Genomic DNA, 27758 nt, shown 5'->3' on the forward strand with positions numbered 1-27758 from the left:
ACGCGCTCAAATATCAATGAGCAATATTGCAATTTTACTGCTGCTCTATATTCATGTAATATGCTAAGCATTGCTGGTTTCTCAATAGCTGGCTCAGAACACAAGGAATCTGTTTTTAGGGCTAGTTTTCTTTATCGATGAAAGCTTGGTTTCTCTTGGGAAGGATTAGGTAATTGAGCGTTCTGTTTATTTTATGTTGATCTTTCTGCGAAATGCCCCAAAGAGTGAAACTAACATCCAATAGTGTGAAGGTGCTAGGCAACCGAGCGTTGGAATTATTGCTCCGGACGAATTTGTGCTGTAAAGCGGCAAACCAAGCTTAGAGAGAAGACGGCAGCGTGCCGACAGAACTGTCTTCGCCGTATCGTATGCTGTAGCGCCAAGTGCGGCGCGACATTTTACGAACTTGAATTTCCTAATTCTCAGCGAAAAGTGTTCGGCCTTTTACTTTAGGCTAAAATCGGGAACACCGCGCACCACAGGCGAGCAAGCGACAAAGGCCGATCTACACGACGGACCAAGTCTGCGGGCCGATCGGTCACGTGATGCGTCGTAACGGCCCGCCGCGGTCCGGTCGGCCGCAGTGCGCATCCACACGCCGGACCGCCATTGCAGACGGCAGAGCAGACCAACCACACTGTAAAAAATTTCCGTAATTTTACGGTCAAACCTGCCGTAAAAATTACGTAGACCATTCAGTTTTATGAAAAACGGCGGAATTCTACGTAAAAAAACGGACGTGAGCTCTGTTTTTTGAAATACGGAGAACCGTCCGTAATTTCATGAGGAGGGCAACTGAGCATGTTAAGAGCGAAAAATCAACACGCAACGAATATAAAGAAAAGACACCGCCCACGTTTACCAGCAGTTACATAATATCACTATAGGTAACGCTGCTTGAACATTATTCATAGGCGAATCGTAGTACGCACGCACAAACGGGAGAGGTTTCAGCGGTGGCGCTGCTTACCACCCTTCATCGCTTCTACACGACGGGTTGCATTTCTCCGCCTCAACAGTACAGAGTGGACAGCGGCTGGAAATGGCGGCGTGCGGTGGTGGTATACCTGTTGCATTTGGGATTTCACTGAGAGAATAAGAAGGAATCGACGATGGAGTGCTACGCAAGTAAGTGATTTAAGTGTCCTTTTTTGTTGTTGGTGCACGTCGCGCGTGCGAAATGCACCGCGATGGCCGGTGACGGGCTCAACTGTGTTGTGTGAGCATGCCCTGTCAATGCCCTGTAACGACATTCCCGCTTGGCCATGAGGATTGATAAAGCCGCGGCATTGCGAGACTGTGATAAATGGTGTAGCGTTTGTTGTGCTGATTGCATATAGAGTACATTGAGGCGCGTAGGCAACATCAGCGACGATGTCGTCTGTAGCAGTTCGTTATCGGCTGTATGTGGCAGCTGGTTTACTGACGTTGGCATTCCAGTTTTGCAATGTGTTGTGATGTGTTCTTGGCATTCCAAAATAAAGTGAAGTTACTGTTCCCCTTATCAATCTCTCACGGCGCGGTGTAACACTATATTAGCCGTATTCGGCAACGCATTGCATCACAGCGAAATTCTATTTTTCCTTAAACTTAGGACGCAGTGTGCTTGGCGTGCATAATCGCTGTGTTCATAAGACTGCTTCTGGAATTGAAAGTCTGCTTGTGTATGAAGCCCTCATAGAGCATGTTGCATGCGATGCCCCTACATCACAATAAATGGACGGTGTAGCGTGTTTGCTGCCGTAACCTCGTGCGATCTGCAGTGTTACGTAACACTGGTGTAACACGGTGCCTTGGAACACTTTGGGATCGAGCCCGAGCAATCGTGCGCGATCGCACTTGAAAGTGTCCGCGTGATACCCATTAAGGGTCGCTGGAGAAGAAATTGATTATTTTGCTAGCTGGTAATCGGCATCAGATTATTCGCGAATTTTTGTTTTTGTTTTGTTTTTACTTCAGACAGCTACCAGGCTGACTATCAACGTTCTGACGCAATACGTCAGCATTTAACGTAATCTGGGAGTGGATTGCCACGTAAATTTTGCCTATCTGCGGCCGTAATTGTAAAGCAAGTGCATGTGATAAGTAATTTTTAAGGTAACCTTGACACAGAATAGCGGCGCCCAAAAGTGTGTAATGGACAACCAAAATTACAAATGTTCCAAACTGGTATAAAAAAATCAAAAGATGTGTCAACACTGATGTTAAAGGCTGGTTCTAATACTGACTGTCTCTAGTTGCGTAGACTAATTTTCAGCATATAGGCATCAGTACAATAATTATTCTAAAATACACGTTGTGAGTTATGTAGAGCAAAATGTCTGCTGTTTTGCCGAATAGAAGGTGCTTCATGAAGTCTTTTTTTAAATGAGTTGAACGATACAATTGAAGACACCAAACAATACCACAGCAATCGGTAATTCGGTGAAAAGCTTATGTGCAAGAGTATTTGTATATGAAAATGTTTTTGCTTTACTGTGGACGACCGGTCTGAAAATACCTGATAATATTTGCTTCAATTGCAGCTATTGCACCAGTGAAGGATGTCTGTGTGCCGGTTTGTGCTCAGTTTCTCAGCCAGCGGGCCTGAGAAAGTGTGCCACAGCAGTCTGTCTAGTGGTGCTCTTTGTTCTGGTAAGCTGTGCCATTCTATTGTATACCTGTCTTGCATATGCAGTCTTAATAGACAGTGACTGCAAATGTTGGTGGAATGACGAGGCCTATGCAAGTAGAGTAATTTTTGCAGATGCATTCAAGAATAATTGATGATTTGTTTTCCTGTGGCAACAAATTGGTTCAGTATGAGCACGTCGACTTGAAAGGGATATTGTTTCGTACCTGACTTGGTTGCACATATGAGTGGTGTTTAAAAAGCACTTATAGCGCCAGAGTTAAAGATTTGAGGCAACAGATAAAACATGCACCAATAAAATAACTGTTTGTCTAGTGTTGGCTTAATGAGTATGCAACAACACTGCACACTGATCGTTAGCACTGTCATGCATGGGCTCCATGGTAACTAAGATTAGCCACGAATAAGCTCACTGTGAGCTAGTGTCGAGCTAACTATAACAGGTGAGTATGCGATGATGTAATTAAGGGCAACATTGGAAGGCAATGTAACAATGTAAAATTATAGCCTGAGATCGCAGCTGCGTTGCGTGGTCAGGCGACCAAAAGATATGAATATTTAAAAGGGAACAAACAGTGCTACTGCCAGTATGAAGTGACAGCGTTGTACACAGCAACATATTCCCTTTGTCCTGTCTGTAGCCCTGTTCGGTTCCCTTCTAAACATGCACCAAGCAGCCCAATTCAGAACGTTCGGCAGGTTGATCTGAATACTTCAATATGCCAAGCAGGTTAAATGATGGCACGCTAGCATAGTGGGAGCTATTCTGAAAGTTATGTCTGCTATGAAAATGTGTCATGAAGATACTTCACTGCTAAAAATTTTGTGTACAACTGCACAAAGCAGCATCAACAGCTATGTTGCTCCCCCATGTTGTGTCAAGGGTCTGTGCATGTTTTGTAAGATAATCCTTGAGTCGTCGGCCGGTTTGTCCTACATAATTGCGGCTGCAGGACAGTGGGATATTGTAAATAGCACCAACCGTAGTACCTATGAACTCCAGCACATACTTTTTTATGTAAACTTTACGTGTTGCCCTGGTCCGGTTAACATTTTGTACGTGCCCAGATTGCTTGGCACTGAAAATAAAAAGGTAGTTTCAACTCTCTGAGCAATTTGCTTGAATTGATGGTTGCCTTTGTGTACAGATTGCATAACAGTCATAGGCCTTGGCTTTCTCGAAGTTGTCTGACCTGAGACGTCAGCTACGTTCAACTCCATTAAATGCTTCTTGGCAATGCTTGCTAAAAGGCAGTGCGAACGCACTGTTAAAAGCAAACATTGTACTTGGTTATGGAAGCTCCCCTCCACGTCGGGGTGGTACCAAGTGTTAAATGTGCTCTCTGGTGTTCCTTTATCAACAACATGCTTCAGTGTTCAGGTGCACCAACAGAAAAGTTGAAAACACCTTTGAGTGCAGGGAATAGCTCCAGCTCGATGCTCACCACAAAAAATCTTCAGGCCCAGATAGTGGAGCTTGCCTTTCAGTAGTAGTTTTGCTTACTTGAACATGTGTGGCACTTTGTAGGAGACATTAAAAAGTTGCTCAACCACTTTAATTGCGACTTTTCACTGCCGAGAACACTGTCAGCTAGTCGTAAACACTAGCTGCTGTAAGAACCAGCGTAGTAGAGGTATTCTGCTTCATTGGAAACTTTCTGCCCTATATGACGTGAAGTAAGGCTACTAAATGGGTTGAGTGATTTGTTTTCTGTCTTCTCTACAGTGCTAGATGAGCTCATGGAAGGGGGAAAACTACATTTCAATAGATGAAGTGCCAACAGAGACAGCACAGTCAGAAAGAACAAAGACAGGACAAGGTGCTACTTGCAACTGTTTATTGAGGTCAAAAGCACTGAATATATAGCCATGGGGAGAGGGGGAAGAAAAAAAAAGAAGCACTGATTATGTGAGTGCGCATGTGCAAAAATATGGAAGATGTATATGAAGGGAATCATAAGATTAACCAGAATCAAAAATTTATCTAAAAACATGCGTTCATTTCGGTAAATAGTCGGAGACGGGGTGTCGACACAGGCGTTCCCTCTTTTCTTAGTCTGGCTGGTCTCCAAAAGTTCACGTGCCAAAGTGTCATTGCTTTTAAACATGTTTGTTGTATCAGGAAGCCTTGCTTCACGTACTTGCTTATTCTCATTCTCACATGCCTTGCAATGAAGCAGCAAGTTTGAGCCATAACCATTTTTGAGTGAAAGCTTGTGCTCCTGCAGGCGTTCATTAATACATTGGCCAGTTTGGCCAGTTTACTCCTTCCCACACTTCAGCGGTATGCAGTATACGACCCCTTCTCTGTACTTCACAAAAGGGTTTGTGTGTTTACTAGAACACTCTACTTTCTTAGTCATCATATCCAATCAGAGGGCACAAAGTAGCAAGTTTTTGCGGCTCGGAAGAAACCACAGGAATTTTGTATTTCATGATGACATGTTTAATATTATGAGCTGCTTTGTGAGAATACGGTATCACCACTGGTTTCGCTTTCTTTTCCAATGTTTGACCTTCTTCACTGCTTCAGTTTCTTTCTTTTTGCCCCTTTTTCAACAACGCCTCTGAAACTTTGCTCAAAACCAAACAAGGAAAGGCAGCTTTCTTCAACTTCAAAATCTGTTCATCAAAGGTTTTGTGTGCCTTATGACAGCACAATTCTTTAAGGGTAAATTCAAGGCACATAGTGGCAATCGCACGTTTAACAGTCTTGGAGTGCATAGACTTATACTGCAACAATTAATTGCAGGGTCGGTATACCGACCTTGTGCCCGCAAGGAATTTCTGCCGTATCCAGTTGTGATACCATATTCTCACGAAGTGGCGCGTAATCTTAAACACGTCGCCGCTAAATATGAAATTCCTGTAGTTTTTGCTGTGCCCCGAAAGCTTGCTACTTCGTGCCGCCTGATTGGATCTCATGACTCTAAAAGTAGAGTGTTCTATTTAACATACAAATCCTTTTGTGAAATGTGAAGAAGCGGTCGTATACCGTGGAAGTGTGGGAAAGAGTATATCAGACAAACTGGCTGATGTATCGGCGAACACCTGTGGGAGCACAAGCTTTCGCTGAAAAATAGTTATGGCTCAAACTTGCCACTTCATTGCAAGGCCTGCAGGAATGAGAATAAGCAAGTATGTGAAGCAAGGCTTCAGGATACAACGATCGTGCTTAAAAGCAAATACACTGTGGCACGTGAACTGTTGGAGGCCAACCAGATTAAGAATAGAGGGGATGCCTGTGTCAGCATGCCTGTGTCTGAATATTTACACAAATGAATGCATGTTTTTAGATAAGTTTTAGATTTTCGCTAATCTTATGATTCCCTTCATCTTCTGTGTTCTCGCGCGTGCACCTTCACACAAGCAATGCTTCTGTTTTTTTCTTCCCCTTCTCCCCATGGCTATATATTCAGTTGCTTTTGACCTCAATAAACAGTTGCAAGTAGCACCTTGTCCTGTCTTTGTTCTTTCTTACTGTGTTGTCTCTGTTGGCGCTTCATCTTCTGAAAGCCCTTCACCAAGTGGCCCCACAACGTGTTCTACTGGAAAACTACCACTAGACAGTGATCTTCCATTTCTTGACCTCATTGTTTTCTTTGGTGAGTGTCATGTGCACTGCATCTATGCCCCGTCTTTTAAGGAGGGAATTCTGCCTTTCGCATCAGCGCACTGTTCGGCTGTGAAGCTCTGTCACAGAAGCACGAAATAGCATCCTCAACAAGTCGAGGAGAACTTCTATACCTAGGTCTAACATTGGCCTACAGTGGTGTGACCACTGTTAGATCACATTCAAGAGGTCAGCCATAGTCTCAATATCTGGGTTCAAAAAGGTGAATCATACCAGGCCTTGACGCAAAGTGTAGCAAGAGGCACATGCAGCAGTTCAACTGTGTGGTTGTTTACAACATCCCGTTGTCCTGCAGCTGCAACTAGGCAGGACAAATAGGCCTAATATTTGTTTTTGTGTGTGTGTGTGTGCGTGTTTGTGTGTGCGCGCACGCGCGCGCGCAATTAACCAAAAGTCTTAGCCTGCGCTCGTGTTGTTTGGCCTTCTGTCTTTTCATGTTGTCCCCAAGTAATCAGTCGGTGTCACATTCTTATAGAATTTGCAGTTATGAGATTCATGCTTTGGAACATGATCAGAAGCTACCAGATGGATGACATAACCCATCTACATGTGTTGGTGTAGATAAATGTGTCTGTGCAGTAGGGGTAGGGCATCATATGTGCTTGTTTAGCACTTATGTATGCACTTTTGTTTCCAGAGCTTGTGACACAGTGATTCAAACGGTCTGGGAAAACAGTGCTGCACGTTGCAAGGAAATGTTACAACACTTGTAGGTGAAGCTCGCTGTTGTGAGAGGTTATAGAAACTTGCTTTTTGCAAGTTTCTAGAGCATTCTTTAAAGATGCTTAACTCCCGCGTGCATCGTGTTCATGACTCGCTATGAAACTGTCAACAAGTATGTCCTTTATGCCATCCGTTTCTAAAGAATACATGAATATAATTAACCCTTTGAGGGTCGATCTTTTTCGCCATATTCGACCGCCCAGGGTCGATTTTTTTATTGCAGATTCCAATTCTTAGGGACTTATTTCGAAAAAAATTTACCGTAATTTTTCTAGGGTGTCCGTAAAGCCAGAAAAAAATTATTTTGCGTTGATATACTATATGTACTCTTTATTCATGAGTAACAATAATAAAAAAGGAAATAAACCTACAAGAGTAAAAAATTTGTTACATTGTTATAGTTCAAGGCTTTGAAAATGTGCACACGAGAATACTTTGCAAAACTCAAAGGTTCCTGCTCTTACACTAATACATACTATTATGAGCAATATCTAAGGGAACACAGGAACGCGTAGAAAACACCCTCAGACCCAGCTATATTGGTGATACGCAGCAGCCACCATCAGAAACAAAGTGGAAAGGGGGATGCTGTTCTAACAACTGTTCGCACTCCCGCCATGCGTATGCAAAGTGCGGAATTTCACATCACCAGCAGACAGTGATAACACTGTTCGATATTGCGTCACTGGTAACCTTTTGCGTCGAATCATTACAAAAGATAGCACTGTTCCGGACTTCGATATCGATTTATGGCAAATCTTCTAAACCGGGAAAAAATTGTCTTTAAGGGTGAGTTCAATATAAGTTTATTGGCGCTTGCCGAATATTAAAGAGATATTGAAGCAAATGAAATAAGGCAATAGCGTTATCGCAGCTTATCCTCGTCCTTTGCTTTGTTCGTTGGTGGCCTAATAACGCGTCATGCCACCGTCGGCTTAACGATGGCCTCCATTTTTTGAGGCAAAGACGCGTAGACAGCCTCGATGAATGCGGTATCACGCTGAAGGCGGGCTTCCACTCATGTTCTATTGCTTCCGATAGTTGGTTGGAGTTCGCCAGTTCTAGTGAGCTCTTCGAAAGGTTCACTTTCATATGGCCCCAAACGTGCTCTATAATGTTCATGTCGGCACCCTTCGCACACCACTGAAGTTGCATTACCCCTCACTCTTCCAAAAGGCCTGCCACGTCCTTCGATGTGTGAACGGGAGACAAGTCCTGCTGGAAAAAATAACACCCATCCGGGTGCGGCCTGTTCAACACATAGGGGATCATCTGGTGCTCGAGCAGAGTGCAATACGCAGCACTGGTGAACCTCCCATCAATTCTCACCAGTGGGCCTAGGCCTGCGTGGGAAATCGCCCCCCAGACGTTCACAGACACGTGTCAACTGGCGGCCACCTCCTGTATATTCTGTGGACTAAAGTGTGTGTTTGGGGTCCACCACACTCTCTTTCGTTGGTCCCAGCGGCTCGAGAACGTGAACTCATCAGAGAAAACTACATACTTCTACCTACTCTCACTCCAGCTGCGGTGTTCAGTAGCGAACCTCAGGCGAGCCGCTTTGTTGGCTGCGGTGAGCAGAGGTTTCTGCGCGGCGATGCGACTTTGCAGTCCTGCTTCTCTAAGCCTTCGTCGTACCGTGCTGTCGCTCAAGTTGTTCAAGCCAAGAGCACCTCGAACGTCCTTTGCACTTTGAAATGGCTTGTCGCTGACGGCAGCCACGATGCAAAGGTCTTAGTCGTTCGTTGTTGATCGAGGTCGTGTGCGGTGCGGTGCATCGTTTATGCGTCCTTCGTCTCGGTAAGCCAGGATAATCCGGTTGACCATTTTCAATGGGTGGCTTGTCACGAGAGCAATATTGCACTGCGTATAACCTCTTTTAGACATTTCTATTATATCTTCCTGTCTTTGAGGCACTCGAGGCATCTTGAGGCTACAAATTCAGAGTTGACTGCTCTGCGTGGGCCACTGCAGTGTGCGACGTGAATTTTTTCTGAACAAACTTCGTGCAACAGTCGCACGAGAGACAGTTTGTCAATGTTCTTTTTTTTTTAATTTTTCTTTATTCTATTCCTCTGTCGTCATTGGTTCGAGCGTCGCCGCTGTTCGAGGTGCCCCTGACAACGGAGTGCGTCGATTCAAATAAAGAATTGATTTGAAATACAGGGCAAACTTTTTCTCGGGGTACTATCAAGCGGTTGCACGAACAAAAAAAAGAGAATGAAAGAAAAGAAAGTGAATCGAAGTCACTGGCGACGATCACCATCTTATCGGCTGTCGGACGATCCATGACGTAAGCTGCTCCTTTGTAGAAATGCCAGCATGGTGGGAGTGCCAACAGTTAGTGGAAGAGCGCTCTCCTTTCACCCTTCATTTTTCACAGCGCCATCTGTGTATCGCTCCGAGTCTGTTTCAAGGCTGTTTGCCATGCGTTCCTGTGTTCCCTTTCATATTGCTTATGATAGTACATCCATAGCATAATCGAACTGTGTAGGTGCACGCACTCAAGAAAACTGCGGTTGTGTGCCCATCAAAAAAGCAAAACGTGTGACAAACTTCTACTAATCTTCATCTTATCGCCAACCAGATGCAATTAGTTTTCGCGAGTCTCAAAAAAAAAAGAAAAGGAGCAACAGAAGCGCATGCACGGCAGCATCCTTCCTATGCGCACCCCTGCGAGCACTAAATGAGCGAGAAACAATCAGTAGCCTTTTGAGCGATTAGTAACGAGATAGCCATCAGTTTTGCAAGCGCAAGAAGCCGAAACGGCCTGCGAAAACAAAACCCAAACTGCCACCCGCCCGCGCGCACGCCAATGCGCTAGCGGTCGTACATAGATGCGCAGGAGCAAACTAGCGCTAAAACAAACCATGCAATGAAAACTGAGAGAGCGAGGCGTGCAAAATAAATTCCCTGTATTTCCACATAATGGCAGCACATGACAGAAAAGACAAGGTTAGGAAATTGTCGTGCTTTTTAAACCTACAGACAGCGCCGTAAATATACGGCATCGACCATTTTTGTACTTCGCAATGCGGTATATTTACGTCATTGACCCTCGAAGGCTTAAGGAGTCATGCTCCTTGAAACAATTTCCCATAACATTGCAAAATACCAACTGAGGGTCTCGCATCTCTTACATCTGCTGTTTTGCACATCATAATTTAATAAAACTGCATTTAGTAGCTGCACAGCACAGGCCCCATTTTGTTTTATCACACTTTTGTCTTTTCTCCCCCTGCCCCAGGTCTTATTTCAACAACTGCTATCTGCAGGCCGTCATAAAATTGCTTCAACATTGTTGACAGATTCCAATATTTTTTTCGAACCATTCTCTCATGTGATCTAAAGAAAATTAACTTGATTAGCCTGACATGAAGATGAGTTTGAAATAATTTATTTATTGTACTTGCTTGGTAGCACTGAACTGTTTCTTTAATCAATATAATACTTACAATTCACCTTTGTATTGCTGGGTACCGGTAGAGATATGGTTAGTTATTCACCAGAAAGGATCCCGAATTTTCCACTTTCTTAGTGTAGGTTAGACACTCACTTGTTGCACTTCATAAAGAGCAACTTGTGGTTGCTAGGAAATAAAAGTTTACTGAGAATTTTCATGCATCTAATTTGATTCTGTGTACTAGCATGTTTGTATTAGCATGTATTTCATGGAGTTGAGGCTCCATAAAAGTACATTCTGTCATTTAATGTCTGTGACATGGTTAAGCAGGTTGACCATATCTAATTAGAACTTCCTTTGTTCTGGGGCACTTGTTTTCAACTTAAATTATGTGGTTTGGTGCTGTCAGTGTAAGCCTAATGTCGTTTTTTGTTCTCCCAGGAAGGGCGCAAGCATTGCAAGGAGCCATTTGACCTGCCGCCACACTAATATTGTATTTGGTAAGGTCTATTACAGTTCTTATTTCGTGTAGTATGTGCTATAATTGTGTACAATGTGTTCAAAACTTCAGTAGGTGGGCTGTTCGACAACAGGTGTTTACAAATTAATAATTATAAAAGATGTTCAAGGTCATTAGTGATCCAATTGCTGCTCACTGCTGAATTTTTTTCCAAATTAAACGATGAGCCATCCAGCAAGTGCGGCTCTCCTGGCTAATTATACAAACTTTCAAATACGGTTAATTTTTTATCACAAGTGTACAGCAGTCGGGGACAACTGTTCGCAGCGACAATTTCTTAATATTTACTTACATGCAAAAGTGAGTCAAAGGTCAGGTGTACTTATGAAGTTTTGTGAAACAAGTTCATCATCATATTGCTTACTTCATTGAAAAGTTTGTCGCGGAATTCTCACTTCTATGAACAGTTCAACAGTTGTCGAACGATGGTCGTCTCTATAGCCAATGTTTGGGCAAGAGGCTTGTCTTCAGAGCACTAACAAGAGACTTCTTTGCCATGCAGCTTGAGCTAATCAGTATGAAGAGATTACATAGGATAGGAACACAAAGCATTAGTGGGCCTCTTCGATTATCAGTCCTTGACAGTCCTGGACTGCTTAGCACTGCTGTCCCGCATTCGATTTTCTCAATCAGCTTAGGAAGCCCCATCCACCAGTCTGAGGGCAGCCAGTATCACATTCGTTTTACCAGAAGTCACAGACTCTGCGGACTCTCAGAGCTGTCAGCAGATATTTGTTCAGACATATGCAAGTAGCTACCAGACGGCGGCTGTCTTATAAAGATGCATGCGGGCTTGACGCCATGTTTTAAAAGAGGCTGTGTGTTTATGTGTACTTTGCGCGTTCCAGACAGAAAATATCATGCACTCAGCTATCGCTTCCGTTAAATCGATGCTTTGTGTGCCATAATGCGAGGTTTTCATGAGTGGTCTAATTGCTGCAACCTTAGTCCTTGTGTTTTTTTAAGGCAAAGCACAGTGATCAGGTGCAAATGCTTGCTTTTCTTGATGTGTTTCGTGAAATCTGTCATGCTCATTGCTATATGCATAGTAAACAGGTAGATTTCGCTGTTCAGATGAGTGAAACTGGTGGACGAGGAAACATATCATATTGCATGTAGATATTTAATGCTGGTAGCTTGCGTGGCATACAGGGTGTTTCACGTAACTTGAGCCAAACATTTAAAATATGCAAATGCCACGTAAATGGACAGAACCAAGGTAATGTTGTTTCCCTCGCTTCGAGATACTCATTTTTTTATTTTGCCAGATTAAATCATTAGTATTCTGTAATTAATCAACTTCTCAAATATTATGATTAATACATGCTACATAAAAGTGTTTTTCCTAGCGTGAAAGAAGCCTGCAAATACACACTAAATTGTTGCGTGACTGTCCATTCGCAGCACTTTGCGTGTATTCGCAAGCTTCTTTCTCGAAAAAACACTTCTACGCAGCATGTCTCGAACAACAGAAAGCTGTGTGGGGAGCTTTTCATGTTGCTCTACAATTTTCTCATGGACACTTCTAATCTAATTATAATATTTGAAAAGTTGATTAATTAACGAAGATAAAATATTTATTGTGGTGGAATGAAAAATATCTAAGTATCTCCAAGTGACAGCAAACTGTTACCTTGGTTCTGTCGAGCTACGTCACATTTGCATATTTTTATTGTTTGGCTCAAGTTACATGGGACAACCTGTATAATCAGAGCTTCACCGATTGCTGTTGACATGTGTGCTGATTCCTTCTGTTACCCAAATTCGAAATTTTGCTTTTGGATGTGCAGGATTAGTAGACAGTGTAGATGCGCTCTGTCCTAGACACACGTCAGGCCTTTAGTAGACGGTTTCACGAGCTTTGAGGATATCGGCCTGTGCTTTGTGGGTGAACAGTGATGTGGCACAACCGTGTTTTTGCTTATTTTTGTGTGGCAATGACGCTTAAATTTTACAGGAAATGAATGAGCTGGCTTAAATACAGCGGTTAAGGGGCCCGAAGAGCGAGAGCACGATGTAAACTGAGCTTTGTTAACATGTTCAATGTGCTCAGGCTGCGATTCCATTATGCAAGCTTTATGGTTGTGTTGGCGACATGGCCTCTGAGACTGCACCATTTTGATGACCACGCTACTGAATTTGCTGGGTAGGGCGCTATCTACAAGAAGCTAAAAGCACGAGGTCACGGGATTGAATCCCGTCCACGGTGGCCGCATATCAATGGGGGCAAAATATGAAAACACCCATGTACTTGGATCTAGGTGCATGTTAACGAACCCCAGGTGGTCGAAATTTCCGGAGTCCTCTACTACAGCTTGCCTCGTAATCAGAAAGTGGATTTGGCACGTAAAACCCCCTAATTTAAGTAGCTAATAGCAGACAACAGCAGCCAGGAGAGCGACTTCCAATCACGGTGCTTTCAAACAAAACCTTGGACAGTCCCAGGCAGCGGGATCACATGACTGTGATGTGTCCTGTCAATGCAAGCCAGACCAGAAGCCGCAGGTGGTTTGCGGAGAGTCTGGGACTGCATAATTGAAGGGGCACAGTGCTCTCACATATATTATGTCCACTGCGGGACTAACGCCTTTCCTAGTAATCAGTAAATATATATGGCTTGCGCCAACTGACTCCATCCTATGCTTGCATATTTACAAATTTCGTCATGGTGCCTAGTTCTTTACCGTCCTCATCAGCGCGTTTTTAAAAATTTATCATGCATATCATTTTTTGTCGTTCTGTTGCTTGTTGAGCAAGCCTTCATTCTCAAGCTCCATTTTTATCATGTCAGGTTTCAGTCTCTTAGGTTAGTTTTAGGACAATGCAATGATGGTACCTTTATGTGACTTAAGTCTTCTAAACAATTTATAGTCTTTAAATTTTCTTCTACTGATCCAGGACTCCTGTGACTAATTGCCTTAAGTAACATACTTCATTGCCTTCTTGCCCTAGAAAATATAACTGGTGCCTTCTTGCAGGCCTTTAAAGTGGCAACGTGTGTACTGCAGACAGTAGTGCATGTTTAGATGAATTCAACTGGACGTGCCTGGCGATCACTTTTAATTTTGATTTAAAAATTTATTTTCAGTAACGTGGAAAGTTGGGCTAGTTGGTGAGTGATCATAGTACCTTGCTGGTGAAGCAGCGCACAGACACGGACACAGTGAAGACAAACAGGAATAGATGACACAAAATAGTTGCGAGTGCAGCGAGTGTCGTCTATTCCTGTTTGTCTTCACTGTGTCCGTGTCTGTGCGCTGCTTCACCAGCAAGGTACTATAAAAATTTATTTTGCTGCCCGAGCCTGGCGTCAATGAAATTAACCTTAGTTTTCCAAAAAAAAGGTGTCTCTGCAAAAAACAATATAGAATTACCAGTTTAGTTAAGTTAGAGGCATTTTCCCTGGATTTTACCGAATCTGCATTTTGGATAGATCCGAAGGAAATAGTGTTGTCGCTGCGGCTTTAAAAATATTTTGTACCAGACTGCAGGCCAATAGCATTAATTCCAACTAATTACCACAGAGTATCCCCACTACGGTATAAAGAAGAAAAATTTTGGAGAGAAACATTGCATAAATTGACCAAAGTTTTTTTTCTTTGCATTTACTAACAGCACGGAATTTGGCCATCCTGTTGCCATGAGTCGTAGAAATTTGAGCAAATAGCTCTGTCCTCATTGGCTCTCAAAATCCACGGGAAGTGCTCATGTTTAGGCATGTTAATGAATTACTCTACTTCAAAATTTTTTAGGAGAGGCTTGATTCATTTAGGAAATTTCCCAAATTAAGCACATTCACATGAAGCAATGCAATCTGGAAAAATATGTTGCATTATTTGTTTCGTTATGGGATTGCAAGTCAAGAAACGGACAGAATAAACAGTACTGCCTGCCAGAGCCATGTATGGGGTCCAGGCATAATTGCAGGCTTCTTTAAAAAAGGGCAAATTTTTCGGTGAACACAGTGCAATATTATAACTTTTTATGAAGATGGGAAGGGTATGTTGATGCATTCACGACCGTAACTTTCAATTTTCACTGCTTGAGTACAAAGAATATTACACATTGATACTTCTTCCGTGACACAAACCATATCCGAAAGGGGCTGACAGCTGTTGTGACACAGTTGTGCTGCAAGCATGGTTTTTTGTATTGTTGCTATTGTTGCTATTCTACCAGCCTGTCAGCTGGACAATATCTTTGGCTTGCTTGTTCTGGGTCGGAAGTAAACAACATGCAGGGTTTGCGCTTGTTTCAAGAGTACTTCATTGTTTTGGGAAACAGTAAAATCTGCAAGGTTCTTTAATGGAGCAATGGAGCAGTGAAAGTTGAAAGCTATGGTCTGCAGTATGTGGGCATGGCAGCTCTACCTAAATATGGGAGATGTAATCTCCGAATGTCATAATGTGCACGTGACATCCAAGCAAACCATAAATTGACTTGGGTCCTTTCTATCTGAAGCTTTTTATGCTATAAGGCTACGAATGAATATATACCAACATGGCTGACTCTGAACCATTTCTTTTGACAAGAGCACTTGTAGTGACAGTTGTGAATACGAAATCATTGTTTATCTGAGTAACAGTAGTGATGATGATGGTAAATAATTGAACAGCCTTAATTGATTGGTGTTTCTTACTTTTCAGGCAAAGCCGAAGGCCTCTGCAAGCAGCCAGTCATTCCAAGTCTCAACCAATCCTTCCTCTAGTCAGCCAATTTCTAGTGTCTATGCGGAAAGGACTTGCGCAAAACTGGGCACGGGACACTAAAAAGGCGACAAGGACAGGCGTAAACTTCCAACCGGTGTTCATTACAAAAAGGTGTGTATATGTACTCTTGCACACTTGATCATAATCTGTTACAATCGTGCAAGTCAACGTGGTCATCACAAATAAACAAGCGCACCGAGGCCTAAGGTGGCTTCCCGCATACAGACCCCAGATATTCAGATTCTTTAACAGTCAGTGCTTAGGGATGGCTTGTTAATGCTGTTGCATTCTGCAATAGCCGCTGCCTCAATGATGAGTCTAGTGTTTTCTTTCACACTGCTTGCTATTATTTCTGTTTTTTCAAACAGTCGATGACATTTGCATTGGGAGCAATGGACTCCAAGGAAACCTCCTTTCTCGTTTTGTACTTTCCGATTATGTTCCTGTAGTCTCAAGTTTAGGGAACTTCCCATTTGTCCCACGTAACGCTGCCTGCAGGAAGGAGGTATGCTATACACTATTCCTCTTGAGCATTTGATGAAACCCTTTCTGTGCACAATGTTGCATGATTTTTATTGTCTGCTGACAGGGCTGGTTTTGGGGCATAACTTGGATAGCTTGCGGGGCGCGGAAGAAATGACCAAGACTGCAGTCCTTTGGCCTATTTTCTTTAGTTACACCTATGTGATACTGTTCGCAGGAATCTAGCAATCATCCCATACATTACGCTATCTTGCATAAACTAAAGAAAATAGGCCAAAGGGCGGGAGTTTCGGTCGTTTTTCCCGCACCCATCAAGTTATCTCAGTTATGTGCCAAAACCAGCCCTGTCAGCAGACAATCAATTTCATGCAACATTGCTCACAGAAAAGGTTTCGTCGAAATGCTCAGGGGGAGCAGTGAATAGCACACCTCTTTTCTGTGGGCAGCGTTACGTGGGACAAACGGGAAGGTGCCTAAATATGAGACTACAGGAACATGATACAAAAGTACAAAAGGGAGAGAGGGTTTCCTTGGAATCCACAACTCCCAATGCAAATGTCATGCACTCTGAAAAAACAGAAATAATAGCAAGCAACGCACAAGAAAGCACTAGGCCCATCATTGAGGGGGCAGATAACGCATAAGGCAACTGCGTTAGCAAACTATCCCTAGCGTTGACATTAAAGAATTTGCATACCTGGGGTCTGTATGTGGGAGGCCGCCTTAGGCCTTGGGGCGCCCTTAGTGCGCTCTTGTAACTGATTATGATCAAGTGCACAAGAGAATATATACATGCCTTTTCGTAATAAACACCAATTGGAAGTTCGCTCCTGTTCTTGTCACCTTTTTAGTGTCCTGCGTTCACTCTTGCGATGGTCACTTCAGCATGGAATACCAACTAGCCCGGTCTCATACACTGCTTTTTTCAGTAAAGCAAAATAAACACAGGTTTTTTCAGATTCAAGCGGCTTGTTGTTTCTCGAACACAAATTTGTATGTATGCTGTGTACATGTTGGGTGTAGAACCCAAGTGCAACATGACAACACTGACACGAAGAATAAGCGGTGTAGAAAACAATGACACTAGGAGGAAACATGCAAACACAGCACGTTCTGTCTGGTGTATTTCCTGTGTGCTATGATTTCTACCCCATTTCCAGCTATATCTTAAATGATGTTGCAAGTTATCCGCGTTGTAATGTACGACTTGGGTGGTTCATTGCCCAAAATAACTTATTCCAATGAACGAAACAATTTGGCTCAAGAACACGAGCATTCAAGTCCCCACTTCTTCATTACCGAAGTACGGTCATGTACTATAATCACAAGTACGGGGCTCAATTTACAGCATTTCCGTTTTACGGAACTCACCGTTTTTCTTATTTGCAAAATACGGTCGATTCTGTTATCACAACTACGGAGCTCACCGTTTTCCATTTAACGGAAATAATTTTACGGCCTGTCCGTTCTACGGAAACACCATTTTCCATTTAACGGAAATAATTTTACGGCCTGTCCGTTTTACGGAAACACCGTTTTCCATTTAACGGAAATAATTTTTACGGCCTGTCCGTTTTACGGAAACACCGTTTTTCATTTGACGGAAAAGTGTCCGGCAACGTTTTACCTACAACTTTGACCGTAAACTGAAGAAATTTTTTTTACAGTGCAGCTACGCTAACGTTTTTTCGCCTTATCACTGTAATCTTTTCAGCTCGAGTCCCACAGAGCTGGGAATTACTCAACAAGGGGTACAAAATGAAAAAAACTCGTCGTCACTCCAGGAGGACACGGTGTTTAAAAAATATATCTGCTGCACGCACGTGCAGGCGGAACGGCGGACATGAAACGACTGGCTTTGGCTCAGCCGAAAACTAGATTGGATTTGGCTGAAGACACTATGTTGCCGGGCAACATTCATTGGCTGCGCCAAAATCACTACGGTTTGCATGCGGTCCGCCGCCAAAACTGAAGCGGGAAAAGCCACGGTCATTTGTTGGACCGCGACGGCCGCGGTCTTGCGCAGGCTAACGGCGGTCCACGCGAAGTGGTGACGTCCTATCACGTGATGCGCGGACCGTGGTCCAAAAAAGCAATTTGGTCCGTCGTGTAGATCGGCCTTAACGAGAAACTGAGACGCCGACGGTTACATAGCGTACGTGGAGAAAATTTCGTTGCGTAATGTCACAGCACACCCGGCGCCGTAGCAGACGATATGGAAAAGGCAGCACTGCCCTCCTACATGGCACTTGCGCCGTCACCTGTCAAGTGGTTTCTGTGCGAAAATAATTAAATACAGAAGCACAGATTGGCGGCAACTTATAACTTGCTTTCTTTACCTTCATCGATCAGGGACCGCTCTTCCAATCCAACAGTCGGCAACCGTTTACACATACCGAAGTGAAATTTTCGCCTGCGCGTCTGCTAGAATAAACCGGCCATGTATATTTAGTTTCTTACACCACACCAAAATGCGGCGCGGCAGACCAAAAAGAGATATTCACTTGAAAACAATCGCGGAAGACTTTTCATTACGCCATATAGTTGCTTTGGTAGGAAAAGACTCGAAACCGGTGTGTGCCAGCAATAACGCTTGTAATAGAAAATAAGCGAACAGGTATTTTTCGGTCGCTTAGGATCACCTTAAAAATTGATTTTATGTCTCGCAGAAGGTGTAGCAAACCCAGTAATCCTAATATTTTTGTGCTGTCGTAAGCAGGTCGGATGGTTCGGTGATGTACAAATGGCCAGCGTACAAAGGTTGAAGATTAATGACAATGATTTAACTGGAATTGAGTTGGCTAATGCTTTTAATGATTTTTTTACGCAAATGCCAACCTATGGATCGCTTCCAGATGCATGTGAGTACATAAACTGTCGTAACGATAAAACAATGTTTCTAGAACCTGTTACAAGAGAGGAAGTTGTGTCAGTATTATTAAGCCAAAAGAATAGCAGATGCCGAGACATTGACGACATTAAGATAGGACCAGTAAAATATGTTGCTGATATTGTAGCCCCCGCAGTTACACACATATTCAACCTCTGCTTAACTACATCTTCCTTTCCAGAAAAAATGCAGACCGCCAAAGTAACCGTTTTATTTAAAAAGGGCGACCAAAATGACTTAGGTAATTATAGACCTGTATCCATACTTCCTGTTTTTTCTAAAGCATTAGAAAATGTTATGCACTCCAGGTTCACTAAATTTACTGACCAATGTAATTTGCTCACTCCGTGTCAGTTCGGTTTTCGCAAAAATAAATCAACTGAGCTAGCACTTCTACATCAAAAAGAATATATTCTGTCCCAGTTTATAACAGAGCTTTCGTAATAGGTATATTTGTAGATTTTTCAAAGGCATTTGACTTGGTGAATCATGAATTACTCCTAAAGAAGTTATGGTACTATGGTATCCGAGGCCAGGCTGCAATGTTAATAAAATCATATCTTTCGCAAAGAAAACAAGCAGTTAGCTTACATAATGTACTATCAGAGGTAAAACCTATATTTTCTGCTGTCCCTCAAGGTAGCGTGTTAGGCCCACTTCTTTTCAATATATTCCTGGATGACACTGCTAACATTAACAAAAATGCCAAATTCATCATATACGCTGACGACACGAGTATTTTTTTTTTTGCTGGGAAAAACATTCAGGATCTAATAGTGTCTTGCAATACAACAATGGTCACGCTGGAAAAATGGTCAAAATCTAATGATATGCGCGTGAATGAAAAGAAGACAAAAGCCGTAATATTTCGCCCGAAAAATAAGCCGGTTTCTATTCACAGTCATATTCTATACAATTCTCAACCTATAGAAATAGTTAATCATTTTAAATGCCTTGGAGTTATATTTTCTTCAACCATGTCATGGGAACACCATGTAACTCACGTTGTCAAACAACTGGCTAGAGTAGTGGGCATGAACTCATTATAACGCACTTTTTTATTCTCACGTAAATTATTGTCATTTTTTATGGGGAACTGCAACACATTCTTGTCTTCGCAAAATACACATGCTGCAGAAAAGGGTCCTTCGCTACGCCTACAATGTTAGCTATGGGTCACCCAGCAAAGGTCTCTTTCTTACAGCCGGTGTGGTCCAAATCTATGAATTATATCGATACCGGTTGAGCATTTCTTACAAAAGAGAAATAAAAAATGGTACAAACCATATTCGACAATTGGCAAACTTGCAAGAGAAAACCACTAATTACCCTTTCAGACAACCCGAACAATGGATGGTGCCAACAGCGCGCCTAAACTCCGGGCAAGAACGTTTGCAATTCACACTCCCTTCCCTTCAGAACGCTTATACATCTGCACATATTGACTTATTCACCTGTACTCATAAGGTATTGCGTAGGTTGTATATAGAAGGTAGCTCCTAACAATTTTCATCCTCAATTGTGCCAAAATAAGTCTTTGCTTCTGTATCTCATATTTCATGTATGAGAGTGTCATATGTAAAAACAATCTTTTTATCCCTGTGTTTACTCAGTACGCTTGAAGTGCTCTTGCGATGTATAGCATTACATTTTTGTTCTTTTGTTTCGTTTATACGACACCTGAAGTTGAGTCGTTGTTTGTCTTCTGCTGTTGCCTGTAAAATGGGGGCTGCGGCTTTGTTAAGCTGTATTTTTTACAGCTTTTTCTGCAGCTCCTCTGTCCATGTATCTTTGAGGCAGAAATAAGCTTTATTATTATTATTATTATGTCACGTGACGACGCCCACAGACGCGTGCAGCACGCATGAGATATTAGCGTTTCTTAATCTGGCGCTGTTAATTTTATTTTAAATACTCGTAACACAATAAGCTTTAACTTTATATTTCGAGATATCTCAGTTCATTATTGGCCGATTTTGTTTCGTACTCTGCCGGCACGCTCTCAGTAGCGTGTCCTGAAGGAAGCGATGAAAAGAGTTCGTCGGCGCCGTGTGTCGGCTGCACAACACCTCTTCAGTAAAAACTCTTTCAACTTAGTGAAAGCTCCCTTACGTAGACGAGGTTTTGCGAATTTTTATGTCAGAGGTATAAGCTATCCTTGCTAGAGGGACGCGTTCATCACTGAACTATATGCGGCGCGTCGCTTTTGATGCGCCATTTTGCCTCGTTGACTCATGAAATGTTCGCGTATAGTATAGTTCCATAAGTGCATCGGATTTCCACACCTTCTTTTCATTGCAATATCAATTATATGGACACTGCAGGACCATTTTTGCCGTCGACGCCACCGTGACGTTTTGTATGAGTGAAAGACTGTGGGGGTGAGACGGCGAACGCGGTTCTTTCTCGCGTGCGCGCGTGAGGGCAGCGGCCCGGAGACTCGCCCTCTCCGGTGGCGCCCGAGGAAGGGGGTCAGGAGAGGGAGGAGGGGCGTTCTTCCACGGCGGCTGATAAGCGTGCCTCGATGTCCTCCTCGCCCACCGCTCCGGGAAGAGTGGAGACAACCGTGGCGTCTTCTGCGGTGTTGGCAATGCGAATCGCGGACACCGTAGGGACGCGTTCGCGGCGCTCGTGAGTTGTGAAAGCGATCTGCGACGTGGTCAAGATGGGCGCCCGCGCGGGTCTCACTTTCAAAGCGCTCTGCGATGTTTGCAGAGGGCGTGTAGTGGCGATAGTTTCGTATGCGCTGTGCTTTCGACGTTTTGTACGTGTTGAAGCGACAGATGCAGAGAGATCAATTGGCTCGTGGCTGCTGCCGCGATTCCTAACTCCAGCGTTTTCACAGACATTTTCCACTGTCATCGACCGAGACGTGTTCCTGTTAACCTATGCGCGCGTGGCACCATGCCGCTTACTTTAGTTAAACACGTTGACGGGCTACTTGGTTTGAGTCCATGATAGAATGTGCAGGCTCGACTGAACAAGGACGTATAAAAAAGGATACAGCTCTTTCTGTGCGTATTTCTACGTCCTCGTTGAGTGTCGCTTACACATTCTATCACTGCCAATTTAATTAGTAAGCGAATGTTTGCAAGTTTATACTGCCGATAAAGCTACTATCCTTACTTCGTACAGCTACCTCCTAATTTGCTATCGCCATCTGTGCTTTTCATTCAAGGAGTAACTGCGAATACTTTTTTTTAATTGTCTCCTCCTCCACGTTCATGCAGCGATGGCAGTTATCTGACCTAAGGTCGTGCATTACCGAAGTGAAAGCACTTTGCGACTTGGCTATTACGCAGCAACAGCTTGCATTTACTGCTGGAATTGCTGCTCATCGCTACAAAATGCCCAATATAGAAAGATTGAATTAAAGAACGCAGACAGCTGACAAAGTGCCTTGAAATCGCTATACTCTTGCTTTTAAGTAGAGCATGACCAATACAATTTACTGAGACGAAACTGAGGCAATGCCGAGACCATTGTGGGGAATGTTCACGATCCGTAGGCGTGAACGAATGCCGAGTAGTCGGCTCCATTCGCGAAACCTCGAAGCATCAGAAAACATCCCTTGTCACCTGCATTCCTAAAGCAGGAAAGGAAATTAATACGGACAACCTGAGACCTCTCACATCGTGTGTGGGCAAACTAGTGGAGACGATGGTGCGAGATAGGCTCTCCGAATATTAGGAAAAGCGTAACACTTTTGCAGACATCATGTTCGGCTTCCGCCCACACAAGTCGGCTCAAGACATATTATTACAACTCAATCACGACACATTACAGCCAACGGAGCACCCTCACAACGACAAAGTTGTCCTGGCCTTAGATCTAAAGGGAGCTTTCTACAACGTTAAACACAGCATTATCTTAGAACACCTCCGTGAGACCCACTGTGGCAAAAACAAATTTAATTATATCAAGGATTTCTTGACGGATCGAGCCGCACTCGTCAAAATCCAAGACACCGAATATGGACCCTACGAAATGTGCACCAGGGGGACGCCACAAGGCGCTGTGCTTTCCCCGCTGCTATTTAACCTTGCGATGGTGCATCTCCCGGCCCAGCTAAACGGTATTGAAGGCGTGCGGTATGCGCTGTACGCCGACGATATCACCATCTGGGCCACAGAGGGAAACATAGGGCATATAGAGGAAAACCTGCAAGTAGCCGCCCACGTAGTGGATCGCTACGCAGAGCGCTGCGGACTTCAGTGTGCACCACACAAATCAGAATTTGTGCACCTTAGACCAACACCTAAGGACACTACACAAATACATCTCTTTTTGGCTAGTGGTCCCATACACGAGGCCAAGGAGCTCAGAATTCTCGAACTCTTTATCCACAATCAAAGAAGAGTCGACACAACACTAAAAAAGCTCCGCAAGGTTGGGGACCAAGTGGGCCGAATGGTCCGGCGTGTGTCCAACAAGAGAGGGGGATTGCGAAGCAGGGACGCTGTGCGGCTAGCTCATGCTTTCGTAACAAGCCGAATTCTATATTCGGTCTCGTATCTCTATCTGCGGAAACATGATGAAGCCAAACTCGAAGTCATCCTCCGCAAAGTGATGAAGAGGGCCCTTGACCTCCCTGTCACAACTTCGAACGCGAGACTTCTCGCTTTGGGAGTGGTGAACACCTTTCAGGAGCTCAAGGAAGCCCACCTTACCAGCCTGCACACGTCTAGCTCAGACAAACTCGGGACGGCGTTTGTTGGACCGGCTCCTCTTGAATCACACCTTTCACATTCAGGAGCGGGTCCGAGTGCCCGAACTCTGGAGACGCGCCATCAGAGTTCGACCCCTCCCCACAAAAATGGATAGGGAAGACCACAGTGGTCGTCGCCAGGCGAGGGCGGACGCCTTACAACGCCACTACGGCAACAAACGCGGAGTCTTCTACGTGGATGTGGCCGGTCCACGCCGCGGGGGGTGGTATACGGCATCAGTCATTCACGAGGAAAAGCAAGTAGATGGGCTCACTTTCAAAGCCTCGGGCTCAACACATGCAGAAGAGGTAGCTATTGCCCTGGCTGCCTCTGACCCCCGGTCTCAATATATCATAACCGACTCGCGCGAGCCTTGTCGAAATTATGAAGCCGGTTGGATCACCCCACTAGCCGAACGAATATTGGCGAACTACAGCAACGGGGAAATTGATCCTACTCCCCATTGTCTGGTCTGGACTACGAGCCACCAGGGCCTAGCAGGGAATGAAGCCGCGAACACGGCGGCCCGAGCACTCATATACCGGGCGTCCCAGTTAGACCGTGAGTACCTGGAATCCGAAGGCATTTATCTTGTAACATTCAAAGATATCACGACCTTTTACAAAGATAGGCATCGCCAATACCCAACTCCTGCAAAAGGGCTTGGCAAGGATAATGAACGGATCTTGATTCGACGTTTCACTAGCACTTTACTGTGCCCGGCAATCTTGAAACATTTCGATTGTTCCTTCACTGGCAAGTGCCAATACTGTGGGGAGCTGGCTGACACCTACCACATGGTTTGGGCTTGTCAGCTAAACTCAGCTCTTCCCCTCAACCCTAACCCAACCCGAGAGGAGTGGGAGGCGACGCTGCTCGGTTGCTCGGACCTTCAGGCCCAAAAGGCCTTGGTCCAGAGGGCTAAGCTGGCGGCTCGTACCAGTGGGGTCCCGGAATAGAGACTCCACCCACTGCGGAGCCTCATAAGGACTCTACCTCTCTTCCTGTTTTGAATAAAAGCTTTCAATCAGTCAATGCAAGCATCAAACCACCTTGCTGTATTATTGCTGTGGGATACGAGGCTATCACAAACAGATGGAGAGGCTCCTCTATCAAAAGTAATTCCCATAAACAGAACTACTACGCTTTGCCGTATGTTTATTACTTATACGAAGGCAAGATCTGGGAACAAAGTCATATGCAGACTGTTACCATTCGGTATGTTCTTTCCGCACGCTGACCACGTCGTGGTGTGTACACTACATGGCTACATATAACTTCGTCAGGACGCCCTACATGTGCCCGGAGGATGGTGTGCCCCAATGGGACTGGTACTTTCGGATACAAAGGCTACATTCCCGTTCAGCACCGTTACAGTGGGTCAACGACTCCTTCAACAAACATCCATTCATCTGAACCTAACTGACTCACTCTAGTACTGATGATCCATGTACTCCGAATCGAACTGGACATTTGTGGCGGAGCGACAGCATGTATTTGATGTCATCGCATCATGGTTTTCACAGGGATTGCTACGTGAGCACGGGCTTACCACATCGCTTACCACATCAATATAGCACCCAATGCGTTCAGTCTCATCCGCCGCACCAATCGAAAGTGAAGAACGAATGCGAGAAAGCTGGGCTAGCTGAATTTTATGTAACTAATGAATTTCCATATTTTCCGACGGAACAAAAAAAATCAGAAAAAAAGAGATCAGAAGTGGCAGGACGCTAGTTCAACTGATTTCATGTCGACAAGGCGCAGAACAAATGTCCTAGAACAAAACAAAACCACCACGCACGGACAACAAGGAAAGCGCAGAGGAAATTACTTGTTTATTCAAGTGAAACGTATCAATTATAAATAAGTCAAATTGGATGAGAAAATGATATGTTTTATCTTTCTATCATAGGAATCGGTAGAACATCAAAGGAAAAAGTGTCTTCACAGGATCTCTTGCGTGCTTACTTTGTGCACTCATAGTCCGCTGCAGGGAAAGGTGCAGGATTTGGTGGCTGGCGACCGTGTTGCCGGATTGCGTGGCATACGGCGTCCTATTGGCGGGCGTCCTTGTGCTATGGAATCGCTGCGGTGAGCGTACGAGCATCCTGGTAAGGTTCCTTAGTGTATTGGGCAGCCAGCTGAGTACCGACGTGTTCAGATTGAGGAATACGAGTGCCAGAGTTCCGAGCGTGCGCCGCAAACACGCGATGACGTACAGTTTCAGGCTGGCTTCGAGATTCGCCCGCGAACGTCGTTGCCTTTCTGCGCTACTTGACGCAGCAGTTCTCTTAGTTCATGCCATCCCGATCGAAGCAGTTGGCTGCGTGTAAGCAGTGCTGATGCATGTTGACGCTAAACTCCGTAGGCCATGAGTCGTCACAGGCTAAACAAATGCGGAGGAAAAACAATCTGTAGAAAGTGCGTCGTCACCTGAGCAGAAGGCCTACACCGCCTACACCAGGCTACACCGCGTTGCAGTTTTCGCTGCGCTGAGACTACAGAAGCGCTAACCGTCGGCGCTCCTTAGCTTCAGGATGCAGTGCTTCGCGTCAACGCTGCACGGTGGTGGCGGCTTCTCTGCCATTACAGAGCACGGAAACCTGGTGTTGTTAAAGATCCCGTGTCGCACAAAATTCGGTGTCGGCGTCCAGCGTCGGCACTGACCGCCTCGAGAGTGAAAAATAATTTCGAAACACGTAGGCCCTCCGCGTGGCGCACAAGCGTCACTAAAGTGTTTTGAAATTCTACAAGTAAAACACGTCATAAAACTCGTATAGTAGAACCAAAACACAACCTACAGACGTGGCAACGTCGGACTGTAAGTTGAATATACGAGAAAGCATGATTCTGCTACGCGGTAAGTCAAACAGAAACCCCTTTTCCAGCGTTTCACGATTAATAGAGGGGTGCGCCCTTCTCGGTTCCTTGCAACAACAGCATCCAGATGGCGCTCGCCTCAGCGCATGCGTGGCAGCGGCGCGCGGAGGCAAACGTGGAGAAATAAAAAAGAAAGCTGCAGTTGCCGGGAGCGCTTCAAGCCGTCAGGGATCTCTGATTGCTTTTGCGTTCCACTGTAAAAGTTGTAGCTTAAGCATCCTTCAAATTTTTTTACGGGTTTCAACTGGCCGCACGTTCGATGTGAACCCGTCTGTTCGCATTACGCGTACAATGCCCTTCCTAATTTCACTACTTTGGCAACGCTTTTCTCGTCCACTTTTTGGGCGTTTGCATGTGTTTACTGTATTTATCCTTAGGAGTGCTAGTCAGCGCCACCGCTCACGTTCTCAGTGCGGATGTGGAACATCCTTTCTGCCGCAGGTGCCACGTAATGCGTGAACTTGGTTTGGTGACATAGTTTAGTGAAGTTGATTTGATTTTCTTCGACGTCACAGCCATTAGAGCAAATTGATCGTGAACCCCAGCATAAAACACTTTCCTATTAAAAAAGTACTGGCTGCAGTTTGAATGTGAACCCGTGTCTTCGTGCCACGCATGCATTGCTCTTTGTAATTTAAGTACCGTGGCACAGCATTCCCCCTCCACTTGCTGGGGTGTTTATATATATACATATCTATCTATCTATCTATCTATCTATCTATCTATCTATCTATCTATCTATCTATCTATCTATCTATCTATCTATCTATCTATCTATCTATCTATCTATCTATCTATCTATCTATCTATATATATATATATATATATATATATATATATATATATATATATATATATTTACTAGAGGTAACCCTGGGAATGTGAGCCAGCGCCATCCCTCACGTCCTGAGTGGCGGATGTAGAACACAGTTTCTGCCGCAGGCGTCACGGATTACGTGAACTTGGTTGGGTGACATATTGGACCTTGGCGTTCTACGGGACCGCTGCTAAACGCGTCAGAGAAATAATAGTCTAAATGCCGCCACCTGAAGCGTGAATTACTCGCACCCGCCACCATCCATTCGATTCATCCCATTCACACAGCTGGTCTATTCACACAGTTGGTCTATAAAATCTGCAAGAAGCATCCTGCCCGTCACGAAGACTGCACA

At 44.3% G+C, this 27758-nt stretch overlaps 2 long non-coding RNA genes across 2 annotated transcripts in view; one reads left to right on the forward strand and one right to left on the reverse strand.

Moving 5' to 3' along the window:
• LOC135918245 (uncharacterized) overlaps positions 1–27758 on the reverse strand; it is a 60446-nt gene that overhangs the window by 18967 nt on the left and 13721 nt on the right. The gene's annotated exons all lie outside the window — the stretch shown is intronic.
• On the forward strand, positions 1038–15710 carry LOC135918243 (uncharacterized). The gene is made up of 4 exons (XR_010569607.2): positions 1038–1128; positions 2526–2634; positions 10834–10892; positions 15559–15710. It is a non-coding gene; the product is annotated as an uncharacterized lncRNA (long non-coding RNA).

This window comes from Dermacentor albipictus, chromosome 8, assembly GCF_038994185.2.
Source record: "Dermacentor albipictus isolate Rhodes 1998 colony chromosome 8, USDA_Dalb.pri_finalv2, whole genome shotgun sequence".
Classification (NCBI taxonomy): domain Eukaryota; kingdom Metazoa; phylum Arthropoda; class Arachnida; order Ixodida; family Ixodidae; genus Dermacentor; species Dermacentor albipictus.